Below are 26,634 nucleotides of genomic sequence, written 5' to 3'. Positions count from 1 at the left end.
TCACTGTTACAAGGGTGGGGAGACAAAGGAGCAATTTATAATCTAAGCTGTTACCTGTTACAGTATTAGCTTAAATTACTGCTCTTGATTTCTTTGGATATCTGCAACCTCATCTCTTTGGATTTCTTCTTCTTGTGTCTCAGACCCAATTACCATTTCGAGCCTGATGGACAAAACCCATACATGTGGACTTTCATTCCAGACTAAGATTTATTAGCTGCACTGCCTGCAAGATTTTGAAGACACCCTGACCAAGCATGGACTGAGGCATATTAGGCAGTATGGAGAGGTGCACTTTAAAGGTTTGTGGAGAGGGCCATTCTCCAAAGCACCGATGAAGATTCCACAACCTTTACTTATTTATTTTCCTCTCTAGTTTAGAATCGTGGAGTCATTTGCTCCCCATCTTCATTTTACAGATAAGGAAACAATCTTGGAGAGGTGTAGTCTCTTGCCCAGGTCATGCAGATCATGGACATAGTAGAATTTACTGTGTGTTAACTTTGGGCCAAGTGCTGTGCTAATTACTTGACTTGTATTATCTTTTTAAATCTTTGTATCATTCTTCCTATTTTATAGGAGAAGAAATTGAGACTGAAAGGTTAAGAAATTTGCTCAAGGTTTCATAGCTGGTTAGTGTCAGAGTTGGGATTCAGTCTGCTATCACTTGCTAGAGGTCCACGTCTCAACTACCCTGTGACAGCTAATTAGGGACTGACCTGGGTCTAGAAACTGACCCCCTACCCTCATACCTGGCCCATGCCCACTTTGTTTTAAGACATTCATTCATTGTCTGTATGCTTTGAGCTAGCAATACTTTGTGATTAGGATTTTTACTTTTCTGCCTACTTTTTGAGAGGAGTGAAGATTAATTTTCTAGAATGGTAGATTTTCTCACTCTTTTCTACAAAGCTGATTGTCTTTATCATCTTAAGGAGATGAATTACTTTCACATTTCTGGCTGGATGAAACTAATACAAAGATTAAATTCATTCCAATCTAGGAAAGGGTAGAACCAAAAGAAAGAAAAATGACAAGATGCAAGACATGTGAGTGGCTTTGAAATTCTGTTTTAGTCACACAGGGTCAGAGATTTAGCTCCAAGCATGTCATATTGGGCTTACTTGAAGGATGCAGCATTTGGTATTTTCACAAGAGTGCTATTGACGGTATCATGCCTGTCATACTTCAAAGTACGAATCCTTTCATGAGTCAACAAAAAGGCAGCCGGGGTGAGTCCATAGCAGTTGATATCATGCATTCAGTATCATTTTCAGCTTGTACCTGCAAGGAGAGAGAGAGTTCACTTTCCCTGCCGCATTTTACATCAGCTTGAAACATTGAACAGTTTGTTGCTGGGAATCTTGATCAGGACATTGTTTCTTCTCTGTGCTCCGAGACTCAACATTATCCTACCTTTCCTGAAGAATGAGGCAGGGCTCAAGAAGGGTAAATCCAGGATGGGCTCTTCCTGAGGGTTTACAGGATGTGCCTCTAGCTCTGTGAAGTGTGCTGGAGGGCAAAGAGCAGGAGCCTAATAATCAGGAGACCCATGTTCTAGACATGGCTCTGCCTTTACTGCGGGACCTCCATCTTGCTGAGCCTCACTTTCCTTTCTGCTTAAAGAGAATGTGCTTAAAAATCCTGCCTACTTGCCTGGTGTGATTCCATCCTGCATGGCTGTTGTGTGGAACAGTAGTCGTTTAACTCCGTCCGCCTTCTCTTCCACCTAAGTGCGTGCCACCACCCCATGGAAGAGTCGATGGACATGGACATGAGCCCCCTGAGGCCCCAGAACTATCTTTTCGGTTGTGAACTAAAGGCTGACAAGGATTATCACTTTAAGGTGGATAATGATGAAAATGAGCACCAGTTATCTTCAAGAACGGTCAGTTTAGGAGCTGGTGCAAAGGATGAATTGCACATTGTTGAAGCAGAGGCAATGAATTATGAAGGCAGTCCAATTAAAGTCACACTGGCAACTTTGAAAATGTCTGTACAGCCAACGGTTTCTCTTGGGGGCTTTGAAATAACACCACCTGTTGTCTTATGGTTGAAATGTGGTTCAGGGCCTGTGCATATTAGTGGACAGCACTGAGTAGCTGTGGAGGAAGATGCAGAGTCAGAAGATGAAGAGGAAGAGACGTGAACCACCTTAGTATATCTGGAAAACATTCTGCCCCTGGAAATGGTAGCAAGGTTCCACAGAAAAAAGTAAAACTTGCTGCTGCTGCTGATGATGATGAAGATGACGATGATGATTTTGATGATGAGGAAGCTGAAGAAAAGTCTCCAATAAAGAAATCTATACAAGATACGCTAGCCAAAAATGCACAAAAATCAAACCAGAATGGAAAAGACTCAAAACCATCAACACCAAGAACAAAAGGTCAAGAATCTTTCAAAAAACAGGAAAAGACGCCCAAAACACCAAAAGGACCTAGTTCTGTAGAAGACATTAAAGCAAAAATGCAAGCAAGTATAGAAAAAGGTGGTTCTCGGGGCTCCTGGGTGGCTCAGATGGTTGAGCGTCTGCCTTCGGCTCGGGTCGTGATCCCGAGGTCCTGGGATCGAGTCCTGCATGGGGCTCCCTGCTGGGCGGGGAGCCTGTTTCTCCCTCTGCCTCTCTCTCTCTCTCTCTCTCTCTCTCTCTCTCTCTCTCTCTCTCTCTCTCTCTGACTTTCATGAATAAATAGATAAAATATTAAAAAAAAAAAGGTGGTTCTCTTCGCAAAGCCAAGTTCATCAATTATGTGAAGAATTGCTTCTGGATGACTGACCAAGAGGCTATTCAAGATCTCTGGCAGTGGAGGAAGTCTCTTTAAGAAAATAGTTTAAACAGTTTGTTAAAATTTTCCGTCTTATTTCATTTCTGTAACAGTTGATATCTGGCTGTCCTTTTTATAATGCAGAGTGAGAACTTTCCCTACCGTGTCTGATAAATGTTGTCCAGGTTCCATTGCCAAGAATGTGTTGTCCAAAATGCCTGTTTAGTTTTTAAAGATGGAACTCCACCCTTTGCTTGGTTTTAAGTACGTATGGAATGTTATGATAGGACATAGTAGTAGTGGTGGTCAGAAAAATGGAAATGGTGGGGAGACAAAAATATACATGTGAAATAAACTCAGTATTTTAATAAAGTAAAAAAAAAAATCCTGCCTAGCCTTATGCCCTGAGGTAACATAAAATGAGAATCAAAATGGGGCTAAAATGCTTCTGGAGAGTACTTGATGAATGTATGTTATTATGAACATGGTACTCATGTTGATTTTCTTGCATTAAATATTAGGTGTGTTGCAATATCTACAACAAACTGCATTTGAACTTTCCATAACCAGAGAAGCTAGAAGCCTGAGGGGCTCATCCTAACGAAGACATCACTGCAGTCTGTGTTCTTAAGTTGGTGCCAGAAGGATAACTGGAATGTTAGAACTGGGTAGGATGAGATTATACAGAGCTGTATGACCTTTGAATGGGAAGCTTGCTGGCAGTAGAACTTGGTATAGGTATACCACTCTTTCTAACATTTATTGGTCTTCTGGGTTGCATCTCTCCAGAGTCACACTGTGATGCATGCAGTGAGCAGTGGTACTCCTGGAAATAATAGAGCCCACCCAGGCGGTCCGCTGACTGTGTCATAGGAAAGACGTTCCTAGGAATGTTAATATGGACCCTTAGATGGAGGCTGAAGCCAGGGTTTTTGTTTTTTTTAATCAAAGAAGGTTTTAAGGCATATATATGCATAAATTTATTATATTAAAATACTCCTTTAAGTAAAGGGGAATTGATGGGCTGAAAAATGAGCTCAGGCAGCCCAAAACAAGTTACTGGGGGCTGTTTGTGGCCATTTCTTTCCAGAAAGTCTAGTTAGAGCCACAATTGCAAAGAGCGAAGATCTAACTCACTTTTCCTTTCCCTTCCTCTGCCGTTTACTTTGTAGCTGTTTCCTGTGGCTGTCTTCCTTTACTTCTTCCAGGGGCTCTTTTTGCTGTCTGCCTCTTGGAGGAAAGGGGTGTTTCAAAGCTCCAACTGAGTGTCGTCATCTGACAACACACAAATTGACATACCTCTCAAGCCAGCAAGATTTTACCTGGAAAGTCTTGGTGAATCTGAGACAAGAGAGCATCTCAGGGGTTGGTTAACTACAAACTGCTTGCTACACTCTGGCCATCTCTGTTGCTTTTAAATACATGATTGGAAAACCTTGAAATCTTTTTTTCTTTACCTTTGTCAGAATATTGACATTTTATACATTAATTTTGACTTTGTAAAGAAACTTTTATTTTTGATTTGTTTTTTAGTATGGCTGAAAAATTGAAGTGAAAGGCGGTTCTAAAAAAGGAGTTCTAAAATGTTTGGGTGATGGTAACATTTCTGGGCTGTCTTGTTTCCCATGGTTGTAGGACTTTGATAAAAAATTATTGTAACCTGGTTTTGTTACTCTGTAGCCACATTACCTAGTACATGTCATTTTAATTCCTGGGTCATTATTTCTGATCTTCACTCCCTACTTGGGATGTATAGTGGGGCTTCATTGGGTATGATAGTTGTGAGCACCATGTTCAGCGTAGATGCACTAGCATCTGTAGAACTGTCACCTGGCTTTTGGCACCGAGAAAAGTACAGCCGGAGTACACTAAAGATAATTGTTAGCAACTGCAATTCCATCCTTGACAGTTTCTTTGTGAGCCTTGTAGAAATCGTAGTTGGACGGTGAAATGCAAGTCACTTCTATTTTGGACACCTCTGATTATAGACCTTCTGGCTTTAAGGAGGAAGAATAGGAAGTACCCTCCATGGAGGTTCATAAGTAATGTAGCTGAGTGTTGCAAAACCATGAATGTAGTGTTTAAAGCATTTTATAAGCAAATTCTTTCCCATTTATGGTTGCTTCTGTTCTTGGTGGGCAAAAAGGGAGAAGAGAAGTTATTAAATGTATTTTGATTGTATTTGGTAAACTCCTTGTCTTATTGCAAATTTACCATTAATCAGAGGAATTAGGGAATGGATGGATGGGTTAAGACATCTGTTCTTTGCCTTTCAAGAAAAGATTTCACTCTAAATTTAATATTCTGTCCATTAATGAATCTACATTCTTTTAGGATATTAATTGATTATAGCTGTTACATTAAGTGTAATCATAATTATCCTTTAAACTATGTCTGGTTTTTAGGTATGGATCCAGACTTTGTATAGTTGCTTAAAAGTCCAGGTTTTAGGGCTTTTTTTTTAGGGTTTTTTTTTTAGGGGTTTTTAGGGCTTCTGTGTACCCTAAAACCTAGTCCAGGTTGAGAAATGAAGTCATGATGCTGTGTTTAATTCAGTTTCAAAAATTTCGGACTCACAGATTCATCAAGTATTACTTCATTTACAGTGAGGATTACTTTTGAAAGTTTATATGGGTAATTTTATTTTCCCACAGCCTCCAGCTGTGTGTAAGCGATGGGCTGTTATTTTAATGTGTAGTTTTACTTGAAAAGCATGGGTAAACAGGGTTTATATAGCATTAGAGATCGCCTTCTGTCTCCTGAAAGCTAAAGTTGGTGTTACTGAAGAGATACAAATTGTTTATTCACTTTAATTTTAGCAAATCTTTTCCATAAAATAAATCTAATGTCTGATTTTTCCATTTCTTATATTTTGTAGGAAGTGCGGAGGAAGCCTGGCAAAGCCAGTATTCAAAAGTGTGACTTTAAGTATTAAGCACTCAGGGATAAGTTTAAGGGGTAGGGAACATACTCTTGCTTTGCAAACCATTTGCTTCTGTGGAAGATGTTTTTTCCTGACAGGCCATGTATCTTAAGCACTGTGCAAGCCATGTGAGCACACTTGGCTGTTTGTGGAGCTCTCTTCTGCAGTAGGAGGGTTACTTGGTAACTCAAGTGATGAAGCTGTTGGCAGCCTCTGGGTGTTGGAAGTGAAATACATGAAGAGGGGAGGTGAGGAGGAGCTGTGGCAGCATTGTTAAGGTAGGATAAGTCAGGGAGGACCCAAATGCAAGACCGCACAGCATGCATTGCAACGGCCCAGCAAGGCCCTGAGTGGTACGAAATAGGCCTCAGAAGTGGATTGGTTGCTTTAATATTGGGAGATGTTTGGGTGCCTCTGCATCCTTGAGAACGATTTGGGATGGGTGGCAAGCATGGCAATGACTTTCAGAGTTGATGGAGATGTTCTGCTGGGAGAGTCCCTGTGGCATTCTGACATGAAACCAGGAGACTGGCTATCTAGACAATATTTTCTTCTCTCATTTAACTAATAAATATCCTGAGAGGAACATTTGTTGGGTTTTTTGAAAATGAAGTTTATTCTTGTGCCTGGGTATTTGTAAGACAACACTGTGGCAGGATTAGAAGGGAAGAATGAAGGGGATTGTGGGAAGTAGTGTTTGGCTGAAATGAAAAAAGAGCAAAGGGCTCATGTTGGTAGGTGAGTGTGGACATTAGCCTGCTAGGTGGCAGCCAGTTACCGTCGCTTAGCCATGGCTTAATGCAGCCTTGTCCTTGCCCCCCAGTCTCCTGTGTCCTCAGAATAGATCTATGTATTGACTTTGGGCATGGAATGTTGATAGTTCAAGGCATCAAATGAGTGCTTTTCCCCTTCCTCTCTGTATCTGGCTTTGATTAACATGGTTTGAAATGTGATGTCAAACCACATATAGGAGTCCAGTCGAGAAGGACAGTCTGTAAATTGCCCGTATACTTTTTAGTTTTTTATTCCTCAAAGTAACATTCATAAATGGGTGTTGGTCTTGTTTAGCCACATTCACGTGTGAAAGTATATTCACTTGAGCCTAGCTTCTTAGCATACAGTTCAGGAACCCTTTCAAAAGTAGAAGTTCTTCAGCTGTGACAGCATTTCTCAACCTTGGCATTATTGATATTTTGGGCGGGATAATTTTTTGTTGGTGGTGGGGGCTGCCCTGTCCACGTAGGATGTTTAGCAGTATCCCTACCTCTACTCAATAGATGCTGGTAGTGTCTTCCCACCCCCAGTTAGGACACCAAAAATGTCTCCATACATTGCCAAATATAATCTCCCCAAGGGGGCAACTCTCCTACTTCTCTGCAGAACCGTTGAGCTATAGGCTCTAGGATTCAAGGTGAAAAAGAAACAGTAGAGCAACTTCCTAATGGTTCGGCTATCTCAGTCACTTTGACACATTTAAGGCCCGGGGGTAGAACTTCATAGACTCTAGGCTGCGCAGCTCCAGGGGGTGCCATTAACTTCAGACTTGATGTGAGTGATGTCCTGCCCCTCCTCCACCAGTTTTGCAAAGGGATGCATTGTTTGTTTGAGCTCATTAGAACTAGCGTGGTGTTCTAAGATGGTGCTCCTAATGGTATTATTGACAGAAAAGATAACTGCTTGCAATTCTGACAGTGGGTGGTAGGATAGCTTTCTGTGTGTCCCAGAAAGGTGTAATCTTTACATTCAAAAATCACTTAATTTTCTTCCTTTATAGCTTCTCCTTTTTTGTTTTCTTTGTCTCTTTCTTTTCTTTTTCTCTCTCTCTTTCCTTTTTGGTGTAATATACAGAAAGGTGTGGTAAGTTTTTGCTGTTTTTCAGCACCCTTGTTACAGAACACAGAGGAAAACTGGGTTGCTGGAGCCATTACTAGGAGACTGAAAAGGGTCCTGGTAGAAAGATGGGAAGACCAATTCATCAGTGCTGTGACTAGTTCTGGGGCTGTCAGTGTCTGCACAGCCACTTAGTAGCATTATTTGGAGTCAAAGAAGGAGCCACTCTGTTCATGTGGCTCATCTGGAAGGGACATGGAAGATAAACTCATCAGATCAAGTCAAGTCATGCAGAAACAGCTAGACCTTGGTTATTTCCTCCCTCTTCTTTTTGTATTCTCCAAAGTGACATTAAGAATTGTTTTATCTGTTTGTTTTTTAAAGCTTTTATTTATTTGAGAGAGAGCGAGCACAGAGGGAGAGTGAGAGGGAGAAGCGGACTCCCTGCTGAGCAGAGAGCCTGACGTGGGGCTCAATCCCAGAAGCCTGAGATCATGACCTGAGCCCGAAGGCAGACGCTTAACCAATTGAGCCACCCAGGTGCCCTCATTAAGTATTGTTTTAAGGGTGAATCTAAAGTTTAACCAACCCCAGTATATGCCTATTTCCAGGAAATAAGGTCTCTCAGAGAAGGTCTAGCCTTACCCAAGTTATATGTATTGAGTTCTTTGAGTTGGTTTTCAAATGCAAATAATACACAAAGCCTGTTTGTACAAAATGAAAATATGACAAAACATATTTTGTACTACTTACATAAGTTTGTGGGGACCAGGGACATAATTCTGAAACAAAATTATGATTATAGAATATTTAAGATATTTTCATTCTAAGCATACAAAAGCATTGGAACAAGATGAACAAAAGTGCTTCTTTATTTATTTGAGAGAGAGAGAATGAGAGAGAGAGAGAGAGCACATGAGAGGGGGAAGGGTCAGAGGGAGAAGCAGACTCCCTGCTGAGCAGGGAGCCTGATGCGGGACTCAATCCTGAGACTCCAGGATCATGACCTGAGCCGAAAGCAGTCGCTTAACCAACTGAGCCACCCAGGCGCCAACAAAAGTGCTTCTTATTAGGTGCCCTTACAGGACCTCTTTTGGTGAGCAGGTAACTAGCTCATCATTAGGGTATTGTATACAAAGGGGTATTTATGGTGAATGGAAATCATAGTCTCTTAATAAAGACCAGTGCTACTCTTGAGTGTCTTTAGCCTAACAGTCTATGGAGCCATTTCTCGTTGAACAACTTGGTGGCTCAGTTTAGCCAGCCCGTGATGGGAGTGATCCCTGAGATCTAAGTTAGCTGTGTCATTTGTTTCTGACTGTGTTTCTGACTAATTTTCAGGTATTATTATGAGATGCTTGATATATGATGTTTTGGCCTTCATTTCACTTTTTTTATTCCACTGAGGTTTATCTAGAATACACGTTTCTTGTTATTTTTTATTTGAAAATAACTGTTAATGCTGAGGGTGGGATCAGTGTGTGAAGTGACTGAAAACTGATCACAAAATTATTATTTTCCCAGAGTTCAAAAGTGGTGACAGGTTTTCAGTTTGGAATTCTCCCTATAGATGGATGAAGAGACTGTATTGAGCAGAATGCTAATACTGTAAGGAACTAGGCAAGCAGAGAAATTAGGGAGTTCCTTTCTTTTTATTTATTTTTTATTATTTTTTTTAAAGATTTTATTTATTTATTTGAGAGGGAGAGAATGAGAGATAGAGAGCACGAGAGGGAAGAGGGTCAGTGGGAGAAGCAGACTCCCTGCTGAGCAGGGAGCCCGATGCTGGACTGATGCAGGACTCGATCCTGGGACTCCAGGATCATGACCTGAGCTGAAGGCAGTCGCTTAACCAACTGAGCCATCCAGGCGCCCGGGAATTCCTTTCTTTTTAAACTAACATTTTTAGCAAGTGGTAAATCCCCTATGTGGAAGTGATTCTGGAATGTGTTCTCTTCAACCATGGAGAAGAAGTTGGAGAGAAAGTGGAATTTAGTAGGCAAGTGTTGGTTGAGAGATGCTTATTTTTCAACACTTTAGGGGGGAATTTGGTGCATGCAATGATGAGGCTCAGAGTCATGACTACTGTAGTCAGTCCATAGATATGCTGGCCCTGAGGAGGGGGCGTTTTTCTTTTTTTTACAGATTATATTTATTTATTTCAGAGAGACAGAGCATGAGTGGAGAGAGAGAGATGCAGACTTCCCATTGAGCAGGGATCCCGATGTGGGGCTTGATCCCAGGACCCTGAGATTATGACCTGAGCCGAAGGCAGACGCTTTTTTTTTTTTTTAGTGTATTTTTTTACTTAAAGATTTTATTTATTTGTCAGAGAGAGAGAGTGCACAAGCCGGGGGAGTGGCAGGCAGAGGGAGAAACAGACTCCCCGCTGAGCAAGGAGCCAGATGTGGGACTCAATCCCAGGACCTTGGGCCTGGGCAGACACTCAACAGACTGAGCCACCCAGGCATCCCCGAAGGCAGACGCTTAAGTGACAGCCACCCAGGCACCCCAGGAGGGGGCATTTTTAAGAAGTGTGATAATTGTCGTTCCCCCCCCCCCCCCGCCCAGCTCCGGGGAGTTTAAGGTTCAGTTTTTCAGTAGGTCACCAAACATTAGTTCTTCCAGGTACTAAGTTCCATGTTCCCAACTGGGTGCTGGTAATGCAAGGTCAATATAACTTGGACCTTGCCCTTAAGGTCCTAATGGTCTATTAAGGAAGATAGATATGCAAATGGATGATTGCAATATACAGAGTTAGAAGGGAGGTCAGAGTGATTACCTCTGCCTTGGTTGATGAGGGGATGTGGTCAGGAAAGGCTTTGCCAAGACAATCCTTTGCCAAGGGCAAGAGGGCTGGGAGTGGGGAACCTGAGTCAGGAAGTGTGCTACAGGCAGAAGGAAGCTCTGTTTCTGAAAGATCCTGGGTGGATTGGCACATAGGTTCATTCTGAAGTCAGTAAGTAATATGGAACTTGTTGGTGGCTTAATCCCCAAACATCTTATGTAATGAATTATGCTCATTAGGAGGACATTTGTTCTAAAAGATTTCATAATGGATGGATGTGCATTGGTGACCAGTTTTGTGTATTTTGCATATATTCTGGATTTTGTAAAATGATTACTCAGAGTTGTAACGTGGGAGACAGAATAGATGTCTTCAGACCTGTGGAAGCAATGTTACGTATGAGAAAATAGCCTTGATAGAATCCTAGAACATTCATACGATCAGGTACTGTAGAGATCCTCACTTTCCAGATATGGCAACTGTGCTAAGAGGGATTTATCCTCAGCATCACACAACTAGTTTATAGTGGTTTGTGGCCTGAGAGCCAAGTCTCCTGTTGGGGGTAGGGGGGAGGGTCAGAGCCTTTTCACTCAGCACAACGATTCTCACAACAAGGTTAAATATTCCCAAGAAGAAATTAATCTTGACCCATCTTATTTTTTTACGTGATATTAATCTGAGTGAGAATTATGTCTTAGAGAATTACATTAGTTATTGAGCTATGTAACAAATTATCCCCAAATGTAGTAGCTTAGAGCAACAGTATTATCTTTCAGTTTCTGTGGGTCAGCACTTCAGGCAAAGCTTAGCTGGGAGCCCTTGGCTCGGGGTGTCTTAGGAGATTGCAGTCGAGCTGTCTGCTGGCACTACAGTCCTCTCAAGGTGCAACTTGGACACATTCTGCTTCCAAACTCACTCAAATGGCTATTCGTGGCATCAGGTGCTCGTTGGTTGTTGGCTACATGTAGTCATCAGTTCCTTGCTATATTGGCCTTTCCTTAAGCTGACAACATGGTAGCTGCTTCCCCCACCCCAGAGCCAGTGATCTGAAAGAGAGCATGAGAGACCTGCAAGATGGAAGCCACTGCCTTTTTATAGTCTAAGTTTGGAAGTAACATTCCATCATTGCTATTCGTTACAATCAAGTCCCTAAAAGCCAACCTGCATTCAAGGGGATGGTTTTTTTTTTTTTTTTAAGATTTTATTTATTTATTTGACAGAGAGAGACACAGTGAGAGAGGGAACACAAGCAGGGGGAGTGGGAGAGGGGAGAAGCAGGCTTCCCGCAGAGCAGGGAACCCGATGTGGGTTCGATCCCAGGACCCTGGGATCATGACCTGAGCCGAAGGCAGACGCTTAACAACTGAGCCACCCAGGCACCCCAAGGGGATGGTATTATACAAGAGTGTGACTGCCTAGAAATACTTTAGGGGCTACATTGGAGGCTGCTTACCACAAGCATTAATTAAGATTCTTTTGGTTGTTAACAGAAGTCCACTAAAACTGATTTGGGTGGGGAGTGGGGGAGGGAAGAATTATCAGCAGTATATGAGGATATTTTATGGAAGCCAGTATGACTGAGTCTTACAAGGACTTGGAATAGGGAGTTGAATAGCTTGTAGGAACTGAGGCGGTTATTTCTTTAAGTATTTTACTTCTAAATTCTCTTGTCAGTTTTAGTTGATCTGATCTTTCTCTATGTCTCATATTTATTTTTCTCTACATCGTTATTATAAAATAGCTTTTTTTTCTTTCTCTATGGTAGCAAATGGCTACCCCAATGTCTTCAATTCTAGGTCCACAAAAGACTGACTAGACTCTCTGCTCCAATTCCCCAGGAGAAAGGATTGAGTTCACTTAGATAAGTTAATAAGAAAGGTATCCAGTCATCTATGGCATGGTGAAGGTCAAGGCTGAGGGTATGGACAGGAAGCCTTACCACTGTTTGTTGTTGGGAATGAATACAAGGGGTGAGGTTGGAGGGGGTAGTGAATGGTTGAGGAAGGCCCAGAGAAGGGCAGTTAGAAATAATTTTCTTATATATTTGTTTTTAAAATCCATGTTTTGGTTTTCCTAAGGCATTTCCAATATACTCCCGAAAGAGTAGACCTAACATGAATTATTTTGGGTGAAACTCAGGTTGGGGATAAATTAGCACCAATTTTGCAAAGACAAACCTTAGCAGAAAAGCATGATTATTTATATTAAGAAATTAACAGAAATGTCTTTAAGACTTTTGGTAACTTAAAAGCTAGAAAATCGGTAAGTTTTGGATAAAATTACAAATAAAATTTAAATAAAATTACAATTTATTTCTCTCTCTTTCTGAACTTGCCCCTCATAAATTCCAGATTTATCCACAAAAATTTTTACAAAACATTCTTATGCTGTGAACATCTGTCAGTTTTCTCATCTTAGTTTTTTTTTTTTAGCAGTTGATTTAACTTAAAATGAAATTAGCATTTCTGTTCTTTCTAAAACTGCCCATTTAGGGTCTTCACATACACTATACTTTTGGCTGTAATTGATTTAAATTATAAAGAGGCAAAGAAGGATTTTATTGACATTTTTACATATTTACTTCCATGGCATTTTAAAATAATGCACACTTTGACATAGCTATAAAAACTTTTGTATTATGAAGATAGAAACTGAAAGCCTTTCCTGTGTATTTTTCTTTTTGCTTTGTAGATTACTCAGGTGATCAGTTTTGAGTCTTGTCTTTAGAGTGTGATTTGAGCAGTCCAAGAGTAGCGGCAATTAAAGCAGATTAAGTATGTGGTAACTTTATACATGGTAAGACATTGTTTTGTTGTTTAAAAGTTGAGCCTGGCAGGGTAGTCTCTGGGAATTGCTGTGTGGTAGATAGCTCTCTTAACAGCCCTCAGAAGTCTGAGGGGAGAAGCTGGTGGTGTATACGCATGGGGGGAAGCAAAGGCAAGTCGTGTTGGGGAAGGGCAGATGTGGAGACCAGAAGAGTGATTCTAATTATGGCAGGGTCCACTTACTTGGTTTCAGTAAGGTTTGCTGGGTGGTGCTGCTTTGGAAAAATCTACTCCCATTGTTTAACCTAATGTATTACTCAAATAATACTCCATTATTGTAGATTTAGATTTGGTAATAGTGCTGCTATTTCCTGTTAGAATCTGGTAGAGAAAAAAGGCTCTGTATTGTAGTTGCAGAGATCTCTGGGAAGATGGAGCAACAAATTTCTCTGGCTTCTTAGTATTAATTGCTTTTTATGATTTACTCTTTTCAGGCTGTTCTTTCTTATAATCCTGTCTCTCTCCCCTTAACAAATGTGGAGTTGATCATGTCACTGCCCTGTTCAAAACCTACTTGACTCCTGTTGTGGTTAGAGTAAACACATACTCCTCCCCGTGGCTCACAGTCATTAGTGTTCGTCCCTGCCTGCCACACAAACCTCCCTTCTCATACAGCGACATCAAGGGCTTCCTTGTCCAAGCCTGTCCTTGTCTGGGGTCTGTCTGTGCACTTGTTATTGGTTCTGCTTTGCAAGATCTTCCCAAAGATGATTACCTGGTTGGCTCCTGGGCATCCTGTGTCACCTCCTCAGATGTTCTATTCCTAGAAACACAATCCAGAGAAAGGAACCCTCTCCCCACTGTGGCAGCTCCATCATTTTCTCACTTCACTTTGTTTGCCTGTTTGTTGTATGTCTCCCCCTCCCCACCAGAATATAAACTCCATGAGGATAGCGACTATGTCTGTCTTGCCCAGCATGATATTCCCATTACCTGGAGCAGTCCTTGGCATGTAGTAGGTGCTCAGTAAATATTTGAATGAATAGAGATACTGCATTTATTCAACATCTAATAAACATTTCTTTGTGTTTTATAATCTTGGCAGTTTTTAAAGGGCACGGGCCAGTTATTTTTTAAAATAATACTCAGTTTGGATTTGTCTGATGTTTTCTCTTGATTGCATTCAGGTTGTATATACATTTTTGGCAGGAATATTGCAGAAATGATGTTATCATATTAAGAGGCACATGCTATCTATTCGTCTCAGCATTGGTGATGTTAATGTTGCTTGGTTAAGAGGTGGTACCATTCAGGTTTCTTCAGTGTAATGTAGCTTTAATTAGTAATAATAAGTAATTTGTGGGGAGATTGAGGCTATGTAAGTATTCTGTTTCTTATCAAACTTTCACTCATTAGTTGTAATGTCCATTAATAAATTTTTAGCTCCTTCTCTGTTTTTTGGTAGGCACTGTAAGGAAGAGTTCTTCCTTCTCCCCATTTGTATAATTATCAGTATGGAGTCATGGATTCTTATTTTATTTGGTGAGTTGTAATCTCTTCCTGTTTTTTGTTGCTTAAATTGTCCCAGGTTTGGTTGGTGGGAGCCTCTTCAAACTGGTTCCTTTCCAAACTGTATTCTTTAGATATGTCCTTATCATTCCTGAGCACTTCCTTAGTTTTTGGCAGGATATTTGCTTTGTAGAAATAATTTTTCTCTTGGTTTGGGAAAAAAGGTTTCTTCCCCCTTAAAAAAATATGGATGTAATGTTTTTCTTTACAGAACATCACAGTAACATCAGTAGCAAATCATGATGCTTGAAAATGTGGCCTTAAATAAGTCTCTCTCTCTTTTCTTAAACTGTCATGATTTTGCTTGTTTCTGTGAAGTCAAAGAGCAGCACCTTATCTGCTTGTGGCTCAGGGACAAAATAACATTGTGTGAGATGGTCAGCAATACTTATAGTACTGCCAATGCATAAAGCTATCTACCTGGAGCTGATAAAATTATATAGGTAAGTAGAAGAGAACATGTCTCTGCTCTTAAGGATGGGTTTAGTGGAGGAAGACAAGACTACTGCACATAAGAACAAGTGAAAAGGTGAATTTTGGCAACTAACTGCTTTATCCTGCTCACATGTACAGATTACCATTTGGTTTGTAGCAGTAGTCTCAAGAACTTCGTGTCATTTGTGACTACTTTTTTTTTTTTTAAGATTTTTTATTTGTTTATTTGAGAGAGAGAGAATGAGAGACAGAGAGCATGAGAGGGAAGAGGGTCAGAGGGAGAAGCAGACTCTCCGCTGAGCGGGGAGCCTGATGTGGGACTCGATCCTGGGACTCCAGGATCATGACCTGAGCCGAAAGCAGTTGCTTAACCAACTGAGCCACCCAGGCGCCTGTGACTACTTCTTGTTGAGCTCACACACACGAGGCAAGGCGAAGGCCTGACCGATTTGATCAGTAAAGATACAACAAATCACTTTTAGATTTAGGTGGTTGATTACCTACACACAGAGAAAAGAAGAATAAGCCAAAGGTGTCAGCTTCCTGTAATCTTTTCCCTACACACCAGACAGGGTGACACTGAAGTAAGAGAGCCCAGTGACTGCCTGTGTCATGGGATACACTGCTGCCATGAAGCCAAGTCTAGATTGCAGTTAAGTGGGTTTATATTTTGGAACTCTATTTGGTTGCAGGGTGGACGAGTATGTAGAGAGCCCTATACTTCACCAGAACCCAGGACACAGTGAGAACCTGTCTCCTGACAGCCACCAGAGAGGCAGGGAGGCTAATGGGAGATGGCCTCTGCTGTGGTCTGAATGTTGGCCCCCCACCCCATTCATGTGTTGCAATCCTAATGCACAATGTGATAGTATGGGAAGGTAGGGCCATGGTGCTCTCAGGAATGGGATTAGTACCTTATAAAAGAGACTTCAAAGAGATCCCTAGCCCCTGCTGCCATGTGAGGACACAGTGAGAAGTCTGCAACCCAGAGGAGGACCCTCACCCAATCATGCTGGCACCCTGATCTTGGACTCCTAGCCTCCAGAACTGTGAGACATAAGTTTCTGTTGTTTGTAAGCTACCCAGCCTGTGATATTTTGTTATAGCAGCCCAAATGGCCTAAGACAGTCTCTTAGCGGCTCCTTAGACCACCCTCCCTTCTTGTGATACAGGAAGATCATAAGATATTCCTCCAAGTCATATCAACTGTGGTTCAGACCTTGCCTACATAGCCTATTTGGATAAATGCAGGGTGTCTGGGGCACCATGGCAGACCCATTCTTCTGCACCTCTTTCACTTCGTGGTGTAATTGATACCTCCATACAAAATAGTTATATCGCCTCTGATTGTCATTCACCAAGCTCTTGTCTTCCATTGTCCAGTCCCACCTGTGTACAGGTCTGTTCTGTAATAAGCTATTGTGTGAATGTGAATGAGGTTGTTCTCAGGGCCTTTTAAAAAAAATTAATTAATTAATTAATTAATTTGACAGAGAGAGACACAGCGAGAGAGGGAACACAAGCGGGAGGAGCGGGAGAGGGAGAAGCAGGCTTCCCGCGGAGCAGGGAGCCCAATGCGGGGCTCGATCCCAGGACCCTGGGATCATGACCTGAGCCGAAGGCAGACGCTTACTGACTGAGCCACCCAGGTGCCCCCCTCAGGGCCTTTTTTCTGTCTACCCTGCTCTTTATATCCAAAATGAATTCATAGATGCCGTTTGTTTGAGAATCCAAGTTAGGTTATCCTTGATATATCCAGAGCCACTGGACTTCAGCAAACATTGTCTCATTGTAAACAACTGTGTGTGTGTTTTTAATTGTGGCAAAATTATAGGTAACATAAAACTTACCATTTTAAGTGTACAGTTCAGAACCATTTAGATACATTCACATTGTTGTACAACCATCAGCACCATCCTTCCCCAGAACTTTTTCATTTTCCTAAACTGAAACTCTGTACTTAATAAGTGATAACTCCTCATCTCCTCCTTCTCAGCCCCTGGCAACTACTTTTCTGCTTTCTGTCTTTCTGATTGACTACTCCAGGTACCTCATATATGTACCCCCACATACAGTATTTGTCTCTTGTGACTGGATTATTTTACTTAGCATGTCTTCAAGGTTCATCCATGATGTAGCATCTGTCAGAATTTCATTCTTTTTTAAGGCCAAATATTCCATTATTATGTATATATCACATTTTGTTTATCTACTCATCTGTTGATGGATGTTTGGGCCGCTTCTGTCTTTTGACTATTGTAAATAATGCTTCTGCAGACATGGGTGTATAAACATCTGCTTGAGTCTTTGCTTTTAATTCTTTTGGGTATATATATCCAGAAATGGAGCTGCTGGAAGGATCTGTGTTTTGAAACTTAATTTTTGTTGTCACTTAATCTTTAATGTGATATGAATCAGATTGATCCAGAAGCTGGATTGCCATATCATATTTACCTTTATGAGACCAAAAGGAATGATTTTGTTTTAAAAGACAATATTTGTTATTTCCTTGATTATAGAAGCAATATATTCACTGTAGAAAATTTAGAGAAGTCTATAGAAAAATATTATCATAATCCCACCATGCAGAGCAATGCTTGTTTTAAAGTATTTTACACTATTATTTTATATTAATATGAACAAAAATACCCTAATGATGTGTTTAGAAACCTGTATCTTTTAAAAAAGAAAAAAATACAGGTCGGGGCGCCTGGGTGGCTCAGTTGGTTAAGCGACTGCTTTCGGCTCAGGTCATGATCCCGGAGTCCAGGGATCGAGTCCCACATCAGGCTCCCTGCTCAGCAAGGAGCCTGCTTCTCCCTCTGACCCTCCCCCCTCTCATGTACTCTCTCTCATTCTTGCTCTCTCAAATAAATAAATAAATCTTTAAAAAAAAAAGAAAAAATACAGGTCTGTGGATCAGAAGGCAAACTTATGTGGTGGGACATTACCAGAATGCAGGTATTTATTCATCCATTTATTCAGTGGTTTGTATTCTCTTGAATACACGTATTTTGCATACATAGATGTAGATGTATATTTCTTACAAATTGGGGTCATGCTGTTACTCTGACTTCCTAATTTTCTTTTTATTATAAGATTATTTCTAATAATAATTCTGATAATTCTAAATAATCTAACATTATATTACTATAGGTTATACTTTGCTTTTTCTTTTTAAAGATTTTATTTATTTGAGACGGGGGTAAGGGAGGGAGAGAAAGAGTATGAGTAGGGGAGGGGCATAGGAGGAGGGAGCAGCAGCCTGACTCCCAGTTGAACAGGGAGCCCGACACTGGTCTCTATCGCAGGACCCTGAGCCGAAGGCAGACACTTAATCGACTGAGCCACCCAGGTACCCCAGGTGTATCAATTCTATATTTAATCACGGCAATACTAATGATGGTAGCATTGAATTCTTAGATTTAGATTTTGTCCTTCAGGTTTTTCTTTCTTTTTAAAAACTCTCATTAATAATAATATATTTTATTCTAATGTCTTTGGAGGCATTTCCTTAGGAGACATTTCTAAAAGTCTTTTGCCTTTTTGAGCCAAAGGAATAAAACTTGACAGGTAGGCAGGAATTAAAAATACTGCATGTTATTTTTCAGGTATATGTGGGTAATTTGTAATACAGGTTTGAGAATTGTCAATTTGCTCACCGAAATCTTCATTAATGCATTAAAAAATAATATTGAATGTCTACTGAGGACCACAATATTAAGTACATAAGTATTACAAAGATACATGAGACATGGCCTCTGATTTATAGGTCACTAAATTCAAATAGGTCCTGAAATTCTAATCATGAAAGATGAGAAGTATACACATTATCATTTAAGGCACTGTGTCATAAGAACCACGTTAGTTGTTATAAAAGTAGATGCTAAAATCAAACCAAAAAAATGTGCTATAAGATGTCAAAGGTGGAAGAGACAACTTTTGCCTCGTGTGATTTGAGATGGCTTCATGGAATAATAGGTTGGGCTGGGTCTTTTGGGTCTGGGTGGTTCTTGTGAATAGAAGAACATAAGACATTTCAGGTAGAAGGGGAATGATAATAGGAAAGGCCTAGAGGTGGGAAACTACAGGATTTATTTGGGTCATGGTGAATGGAGTCAGTTTATTCCCAGAAGAGAGGTAGAACAGTCTGGACAAGTCTTGGGTCTGTTGTAGCCTACTGAGTTCATGTGATGTAGGATCTTGAATGCCAAGTTAGGGAGTGTCAGGTGTTTTGGGGAGTAGGCTCACTTGCTCAAAGTGGTCCTAGGAAGATTAATACGTTGGCGATAAGAGAACTTGACGGGAACAGATTGGAACTAGTGAGATCAGTTGCTTTGGTTCACTGACAAAGTCTGAGTGTGGGATAGTTGGAATGAAAAGGAAGTTACACATAGAAGCTGTCCTGCTGCTGCCGTACTCCCTTCCCCCCACTCTGACACTGCAAATGTGCTGAGTCAGAGCAAAGGATTTTACAAAAGTCTTTGTATTCCCCACCCACCTGACACTGAGAAGTTAGGAAATCGTTGTTGAAAGAAGTGAGTGAGGCAGCAATATAGTTTTGTGCCTAAAGGTGTAAGAGAGAAGGAGGATTCAGAGTTGACCCCGAATCTTTGGAGACTGGATGAATGCTGTGTTAGTGAAGGGAGGTTGGAGAAGTAAGGAGGAAGAATTGGCTTTGAGAAGGGAGAGGGTAAAATTTTTGAGCTTAGGCAGTTTTATACAGTCTTTTTCAATGGTAAGTGATAGTTTTTCCAAAATTCACTTTATAGATTCCTGTTAAGAATATAATTTTCAAATTCAAGTAATGTGGAAAGATCTGAATGTTCCCATCCCCAGATTGGTGTCAAAGAGATGATGGGAGGATCCAGATTTACTGGATGAGTTGTGTGTTACAGCACTCTTAGTGGTTTGGGATCCCTTGATTTCATATCTTATATGATTTTTTGTCTTTTAACCCTTTCGCCCATAATTCCCCATCCTTCTGAACAAGAGAACAGACACGCAGGGGTGAAATTGAAGTATTCAAATTTAACAGAATTTTTTTTTTATTACTGTCTTTAGGTTATTCAATCTAGCATTGTTCTGCATCAACACTAATAACAAAAAGTTGACTAAATTTTGCATCCCATTTGTCCTCTGTGTGATTAGATATACCAAAAGCTGCTTTTTGACCACCAGACATATGTTTTTAAATTGGTTAAAAATAATGTTAGGCATTTAACTAATTTAAAAATATGTTGTGGTGGGAGAGTCAGACCATTAGGATAATCTTTGAATTCATGTTCACAATAGTATAAAATATTACAGATGACATTTCTAAAAAGTTTTGAATTCTTATGTGAAAGTCACCTTTAGTATGAACATTACCTCTGTGAATTTTGATTTTGTACTTCATTTTTTCTAATTACTGTTTTCGTGTTTTTTCCAAAAATATGGGTTCTTTATACATTAGCCTATTAACTCTGTCTTGTAATTATTACAGTTTAAAAAAACTTTGTTGGGGCTCCTGGGTGGCTCAGTCTGTTAAGCCTCTGCCTTCAGCTCAGGTCATGATCTTGGGGTCCTGGGATGGAGCCCCGTATCTGGTTCCTTGTTCATCAGGGGGTCTGCCTCTTTCTCTCCCTCTGCCCCTCCCCTCTGCTCCTGTGTGCGCGTGCTCTCTCTCACATAAATAAATAAAATCTTTAAAAAATAATAAATAAAAAACCATCTTCTTTTATACATTGAAGTCTGTACCAAAGCCAAGGCTGCATAAATCTGCGGAATGGTTCTAAGTGACAATTGGGCCCTTGTTGAAATGTGGAAACATTTTTTTTTTTTTTTAATTTAAGAGAAAAAGAGCATGTATGGGGACGGTGAGGGGAGGAGGGAGAGGGAGAGAGAGAATCTCAAGCAGACTCCACGTCTAGCTCGGAGCCCTACACAGAGCTCAGTCTCAAGACCCTGAGCCGAAATCAGGAGTTAGATGCTTAACTGACCCAGGAACTCCAAAATGTGGACATTTTTCTTTAAATGTTTTATTTATTTATTCATGAGAGTCAGAGAGAGAGAGGCAGAGGCAGAGGGAGAAGCAGGCTTCCTGCGGAGCAGGGAGCCCGATGCGGGACTCGATCCGAGGACCCCAGGATCACGACCTGAGCCGAAGGCAGACGCTTAACCATCTGAGCCACCCAAGTGCCCCAAATGTGGACATTTTTTATTATGAGTTCTAGTGTTGGTATAAGTCCCAGGTACACCATGTATATGCTTGTGAGACTAGCCAGTTAGGATATGTTTAATAGTCAACTTAAATGTATTTTGCATCATGTTGAAATTTGGACATTAATGCTTTGGAAGGTAGAAAATTCCAAATACAGGTGAAAGATTTTTATCACTGGGCTTCATACTTAAGAGTCAGTTCTGTCTTAAACTTACCTGGTAACGTTTATTGAGCTGGTGAGGTTTATGGAGTATAAATAAGATAGGTTATCTTTCCTGGGGGACATTGATTATTTTCTCTGGAGGGCATTTGAAATTGAAAGCAAGAGTAACATAAATTTGATACTCAGCTAGAAAAGAAAAAAAAATATATTTACACATATATGTTTAACTGTCCTCATGATATAAAGACTTGGGTAGAATGAGTGGTTGACTATTTTACTGCAGTGTTAATATCTTAAAGTCAAAAGAAACCCTAGATTTATTTCTTCTGTGCTTAACAAATAAGGAAACATTTCAGTGCTTCCTACTACCAATTGAATAAATTATAAACTCCACAAATTAAAAGCCACAGAAGAATAAATAACCAGAGCTAAAATGGTCTCCGATTTGTATGCTGTTACTGTCAGGATTACCTGCCACTGGGTTACCTATTCCAAATTGAGATGTTTTTGATTAACTTCCATGGGTTCTGAGTTGTCAGTTCTCTTTTGCCCCCATTAATCTTTGTATTTTAGAAATTTCCAGTTAAGTGTAATATTAGATAAAAAGAAAGGAATTATTAATCTAAATAAAATCTTTAGCTAGTAGTATCAATATTAGTTAGAAAATTATATTTTGCCTGTATAAGGTATTAACCTTAGGAGAAGCTGAGTGAAAAGTATAATATGGGAACTCTAAAATTTTTACAGTTCTTCTGTAATCTGAAAATTCTCTCAAAATAAGTTAAAAATGATTAGACTGATTTATCAGCTACAGAATTATTAGTGTATCACAAAACCAGATAGAAGACATTTGTTTGTCTGTTGTAGGGAATGGGAAGAGATTCTCTTCTTTTTAGATGGTTGAGTTCCTTGTTCATGTTCATTGACCTGAAAAATGAAGAGTTGATGTATCTCAGGAGGATGAAGATGCAGTGTTAGAGTGTTTAGTAAATGTGTACTTGTTCTTTCTCATTTTCTGTGTCTATATGTGTAGATACCAAAGATATCAATTTGTGTACATACGTGCAATAAGTGCATCTCAGTGAGGTCACTGGCTTTCTGAAAATAGTAATTTCCTTTCAGCTTGTTACACATGTTTTCTTGATGGGATAGCAGCAATGATTTGCTTTTTGAGAATAAATTAGATTATTTTGCAAAAAGCAGCATGTTGATTTGGGGCTTCATGTACAAGTTGAGTGATCAAACGCTTTAATACTGATTTGGGTCTAAATTTAAGAAATGATGGGTTTTTGTTTGTTTCTGAAATGAACGGGATTCATTTCCAAGAACAGTGTGGAAGTCTTTTTGTGCAGTGGATATATCACTGGACTACGGTTAACATTTGTAGGTTTCAGCTTCACAGGATTTCACTTACTTAGATGCATCCTTTATGTTTATTATCAGTTATTGTTGACATCTCTATTAACAGATGAGAGTTTGCAGTTTTACAGCAGTTGCTGTATAGGCCAGGCTATAGCTTCGTGTGTCACCAAACCTGGAAGCTTGGGCTGCATGCACGTCCATTCTTTATTAGTTAAGCCCTATTTTATCTTCTTTGAACCTACTCTTTTCCTTTTGTGCTAGGGCAGTGCCCTCCAGTAGAGTTTCTGTGATGATGGAAGTGTTCCATATTTGTGCTGTCTAATATGGTAGCCACCAGCCACATGTGGCTGTTGAGCACTTGAAATGTGAGTAGTGTGACCAGGAACTGAATTTTAAATTTTATTTAATTTTAAAGAATCTAAATGTAGATAGCCATATATGGCTTATGGCTATTGTTGGATAGCACAGGTCCTGTGCTGTCATTGCTACTTCCTTGAGTGGTGTGCTTTGAAGGGAGTGGACAGAGATGTTCATAGGGTAACTGAACTGTCCATTGTTCAACATAAAATCTCCACTAAAAGGGTTTTAATTGCCTTGCTGTGGAAACAGTGTTACTTGTTTCCTTGCCCTTGTTTCCTTACCTTCTATGAGAGCTACCTTGCGGGTACTGTTATAAAACTTAGATTTTTTTTCACTTTAGCTTTTCCATGTCAGTAAACATACTTCTGTCTCATCATTTTTAATCACTGTATGGTAGTCTGTTTTATGACCCTGCCATCATTTACTTATCATCCTTTTTTATATTACGGACAATTTTTATATTTCAAAAAATTCTTAGAAGACTAATCACATATGTTTTGGGGCTACATCTTTGTTCCTTAGGAAATTCTTAGGATTAGCATTTCTAAGTCAGAGGGTAGGTATATATTTAGATTTTTGTTTTGCTTAATGTACATTGCTAAAATGCTCCCTGTTGGCCACCTGCTCCCACCTTCCCCACAAGGTTGTGCCAGTTTACCCTCTAAATTGGCATTTGTGAGAGGTGGTTCCTCAGAATGAGAAACATTTTAGGGGTTTTATGTTTACACAAAGGAAGCTTTAAGGTAGCATCTACATATTCATAAATCTTGTCTATTTTTTCTGTTTCGTTCAGGGCAAAAATAAAGTGACCCAGGTTGACATTGGGGTGATATCTTTAAAGGGGCCTCTGTGGAGGGAGGTTGTAGCTCATTTGGTTAGTCTGTTGGGAGCTCTTGCCAACATTCTCTCTGCCTGGGGTTCTGTGCATGCTGCCTGTTGCGTCGCTTAATAGAGAATCCTGGTTCCTGGGACAGCAAGTCTGGAGCTCTTTTGCCCTCTCTTCCTGGGCTGAGGAACACGGCTCTGTGTTCTTGCCCTGGGCACCAGTGCTGCCGCCTTCTCTGATACAAAGGCCCACCTAAGCACAGTGGTGTGGTGTTTGTGAGGCTGGCACATCTTCTTCTGGACTTAGCCAGCTGTCGGTCATGGCTTCCAGTCTGGCATTGAAAACAGATGCTTATTTTACATTTGGGACAAAAGGGGGCCTTTCTTTCACACTTTTGGTTAGGATGCGCTCTTATCTTTGTTTTGAGAGAGGTCTCAAGTTCAGAGTCTTCTTGAAAGAAAGTGGCTTGCATTGTTTTTTATCTTTATTTTATTTTTTAAAATATTTTATTTATTTATTTGACAGAGAGAGACACAGCGAGAGAGGGAACACAAGCGGGGGAGTGGGAGAGGGAGAAGCACGCTTCCCGCTGAGCAGGGAGCCCGATGTGGGGCTCCATCCCAGGACCCCGGGACCATGACCTGAGCCGAAGGCAGACGCTTAACGACTGAGCCACGCAGGTGCCCCTTATCTTTATTTTTAAAGACAGTGTTTTTTCAGAGCAGTTTCAGGTTCACAGCAAAATTGAGAAGAAAGTACAGAGATTTCTCCTATATCCCTTGCCCCCGCATGCATAGCCTCCCCCTTTATCAAAATCCCCCCACCAGAGTGGTATATTTGTGACAATTGATGAGCCTACAGTGACACATTATAATCACCCAAAGTCCATTGTTTACCTTAGAGTCCACTCTTGGTGTTCTATATTCTGTGTCTTTGGACAGTATCCATCATTATCATTTCATACAGAATATTTTCACTGCCCTAAAATCCTCTGTGCACATCTTCTGTTTGTTCCTCCCTTCCACCCCAACTCCTGGCTGCCACTCATCTTGTTACTGTTTCCAAACTTGGCCTTTTCCAGAATGTCATATAGTTGGAATCACACAGTATACAGCCTTTTCAGATTGGTTTGAAGGGAAGGAAAAATTCTTTTCTATCCATTAAGGTCTTCCAGCTGGACTATGAATTAAATTTACATGAGACAGATTAACAGGTGAAATAAGCAACGTTTTATTATGTGCGCACAGAGGCAAATAAGGAAATTGAGAAAGAAATGACCGAGGCAGGCAATTTTTATACTTTTCAGACAAAGGGACAATAAATCTGCAAGGAATTGACAGGACAAAGAAAACTTAACTTTGGGAGTGTCCATTAGTAAGGAATTCTAAACAATTTGGGCTGGGGTACTAAATTTGTAAAAAGTAACAAGGGTTGTTTAAACAGCATTGTGTACTCTAAATTTCCTATCTCTGGTGATAAGGACGTCTCTTTAGCTCCTGGTACAGGGAGGGTAGCTTTTTTTTTTTTTAAGATTTTATTTATTTGCGAGAGAAAGATCATGAGTGAAGGGGGAGGGGCAAAAGGAGAGGGAGAAGCAGACTCTCTGCTGAGCAGGGAGCCCGATGTGGGACTTGATGGGGGGCTCAGTGTGGGGTTTGATGCAGGGCTTGATCCCGGGACCCTGAGATCATCATGACCTGAGCCAAAGGCAGACGCTTAACTGACTGAGCCATGCAGGTGCCCTGAGGGTAGCTTTTCCATGGGAGATTTAGTTCCTGCTTTTAGGGAGATGGAGGAGGGTCTGAATATCCTTCTTAGGGAGGATGTCTTCTTAAGTACCTTTCGTTCAGAATAATCAGTATACCAATCAGTATGCACGTTTTGGAGCAGCCTGCCCTTGGCCTGTACAGTTTCTTTCACTTAGTAATATGTATTCAAGTTTCCTCCATGTCTTTTCATGGCTGATGGCTCATTTTCTTTTGAGTGCTGAATAATAGTCCATCTTCTGAATGTATCATTGTTTATCCATTCACCTACTGAGGGACATCTTGGTTGCTTCCACGTTTTGGCAATTATGAGTAGAAAGTGCTATAAGCATCTGCAAGCAAGTTTTTGTGTGGACATAAGTTTTCAGCTCCTTAGAGTCAATACCAAGGAGTGTGATTGCTGGATTATGGTAAAAATATCTTCATCTTTGTAAGAAACCATCAAATTGTCTTCCAGAGTACCAGTTTGCATTCCCACCATTCTGTTAATAATGAGAGTTCCTGGGGCGCCTGGGTGGCTCAGTCATTAAGCGTCTGCCTTCAGCTCAGGTCATGGTCCCAGGGTCCTGGGATTGAGCCCCGCTTCTGGCTCCCTGCTCAGCGAGAAGCCTGCTTTTCCCTCTCCCACTCCCCCTGCTTGTGTTCCCTCTCTCTCTGTGTCTCTGTCAAATAAATAAAATCTTAAAAAAAAAATAATGAGAGTTCCTGTTGTTCCACATCCTGGCCAGCATTTGGTATTGTTATTGTTTGTATTTTGGCGTGTAGTGTGTAGTGGTATCTCGTTTTAATTTGCATTTCCCTGATGACATATGATGTGGAACATCTTTTCATATGCCTATTTACTTGCATTATTTGAAATAATTTTAAAGTTGTGGTG

The 26,634-nt window shown here is 40.5% G+C and overlaps 1 protein-coding gene and 1 pseudogene across 3 annotated transcripts in view; both read left to right on the top strand.

Annotated features, from left to right (window-relative positions):
- The window catches only part of CCNY (cyclin Y), a 313,868-nt gene that overhangs the window by 87,048 nt on the left and 200,186 nt on the right, over positions 1-26,634 (top strand). The gene's annotated exons all lie outside the window — the stretch shown is intronic.
- LOC113921544 lies at positions 1,736-3,128 on the top strand (annotated as a pseudogene). The gene is made up of 2 exons (XR_003519721.2): positions 1,736-2,491; positions 2,719-3,128. The product of XR_003519721.2 is annotated as a nucleophosmin-like (transcript).

Source organism: Zalophus californianus, chromosome 9, assembly GCF_009762305.2.
Source record: "Zalophus californianus isolate mZalCal1 chromosome 9, mZalCal1.pri.v2, whole genome shotgun sequence".
NCBI lineage: Eukaryota > Metazoa > Chordata > Mammalia > Carnivora > Otariidae > Zalophus > Zalophus californianus.
The sequence above is the reverse complement of the archived record's forward strand: the minus strand, read 5'-3'. Positions and strand labels throughout refer to the sequence as shown.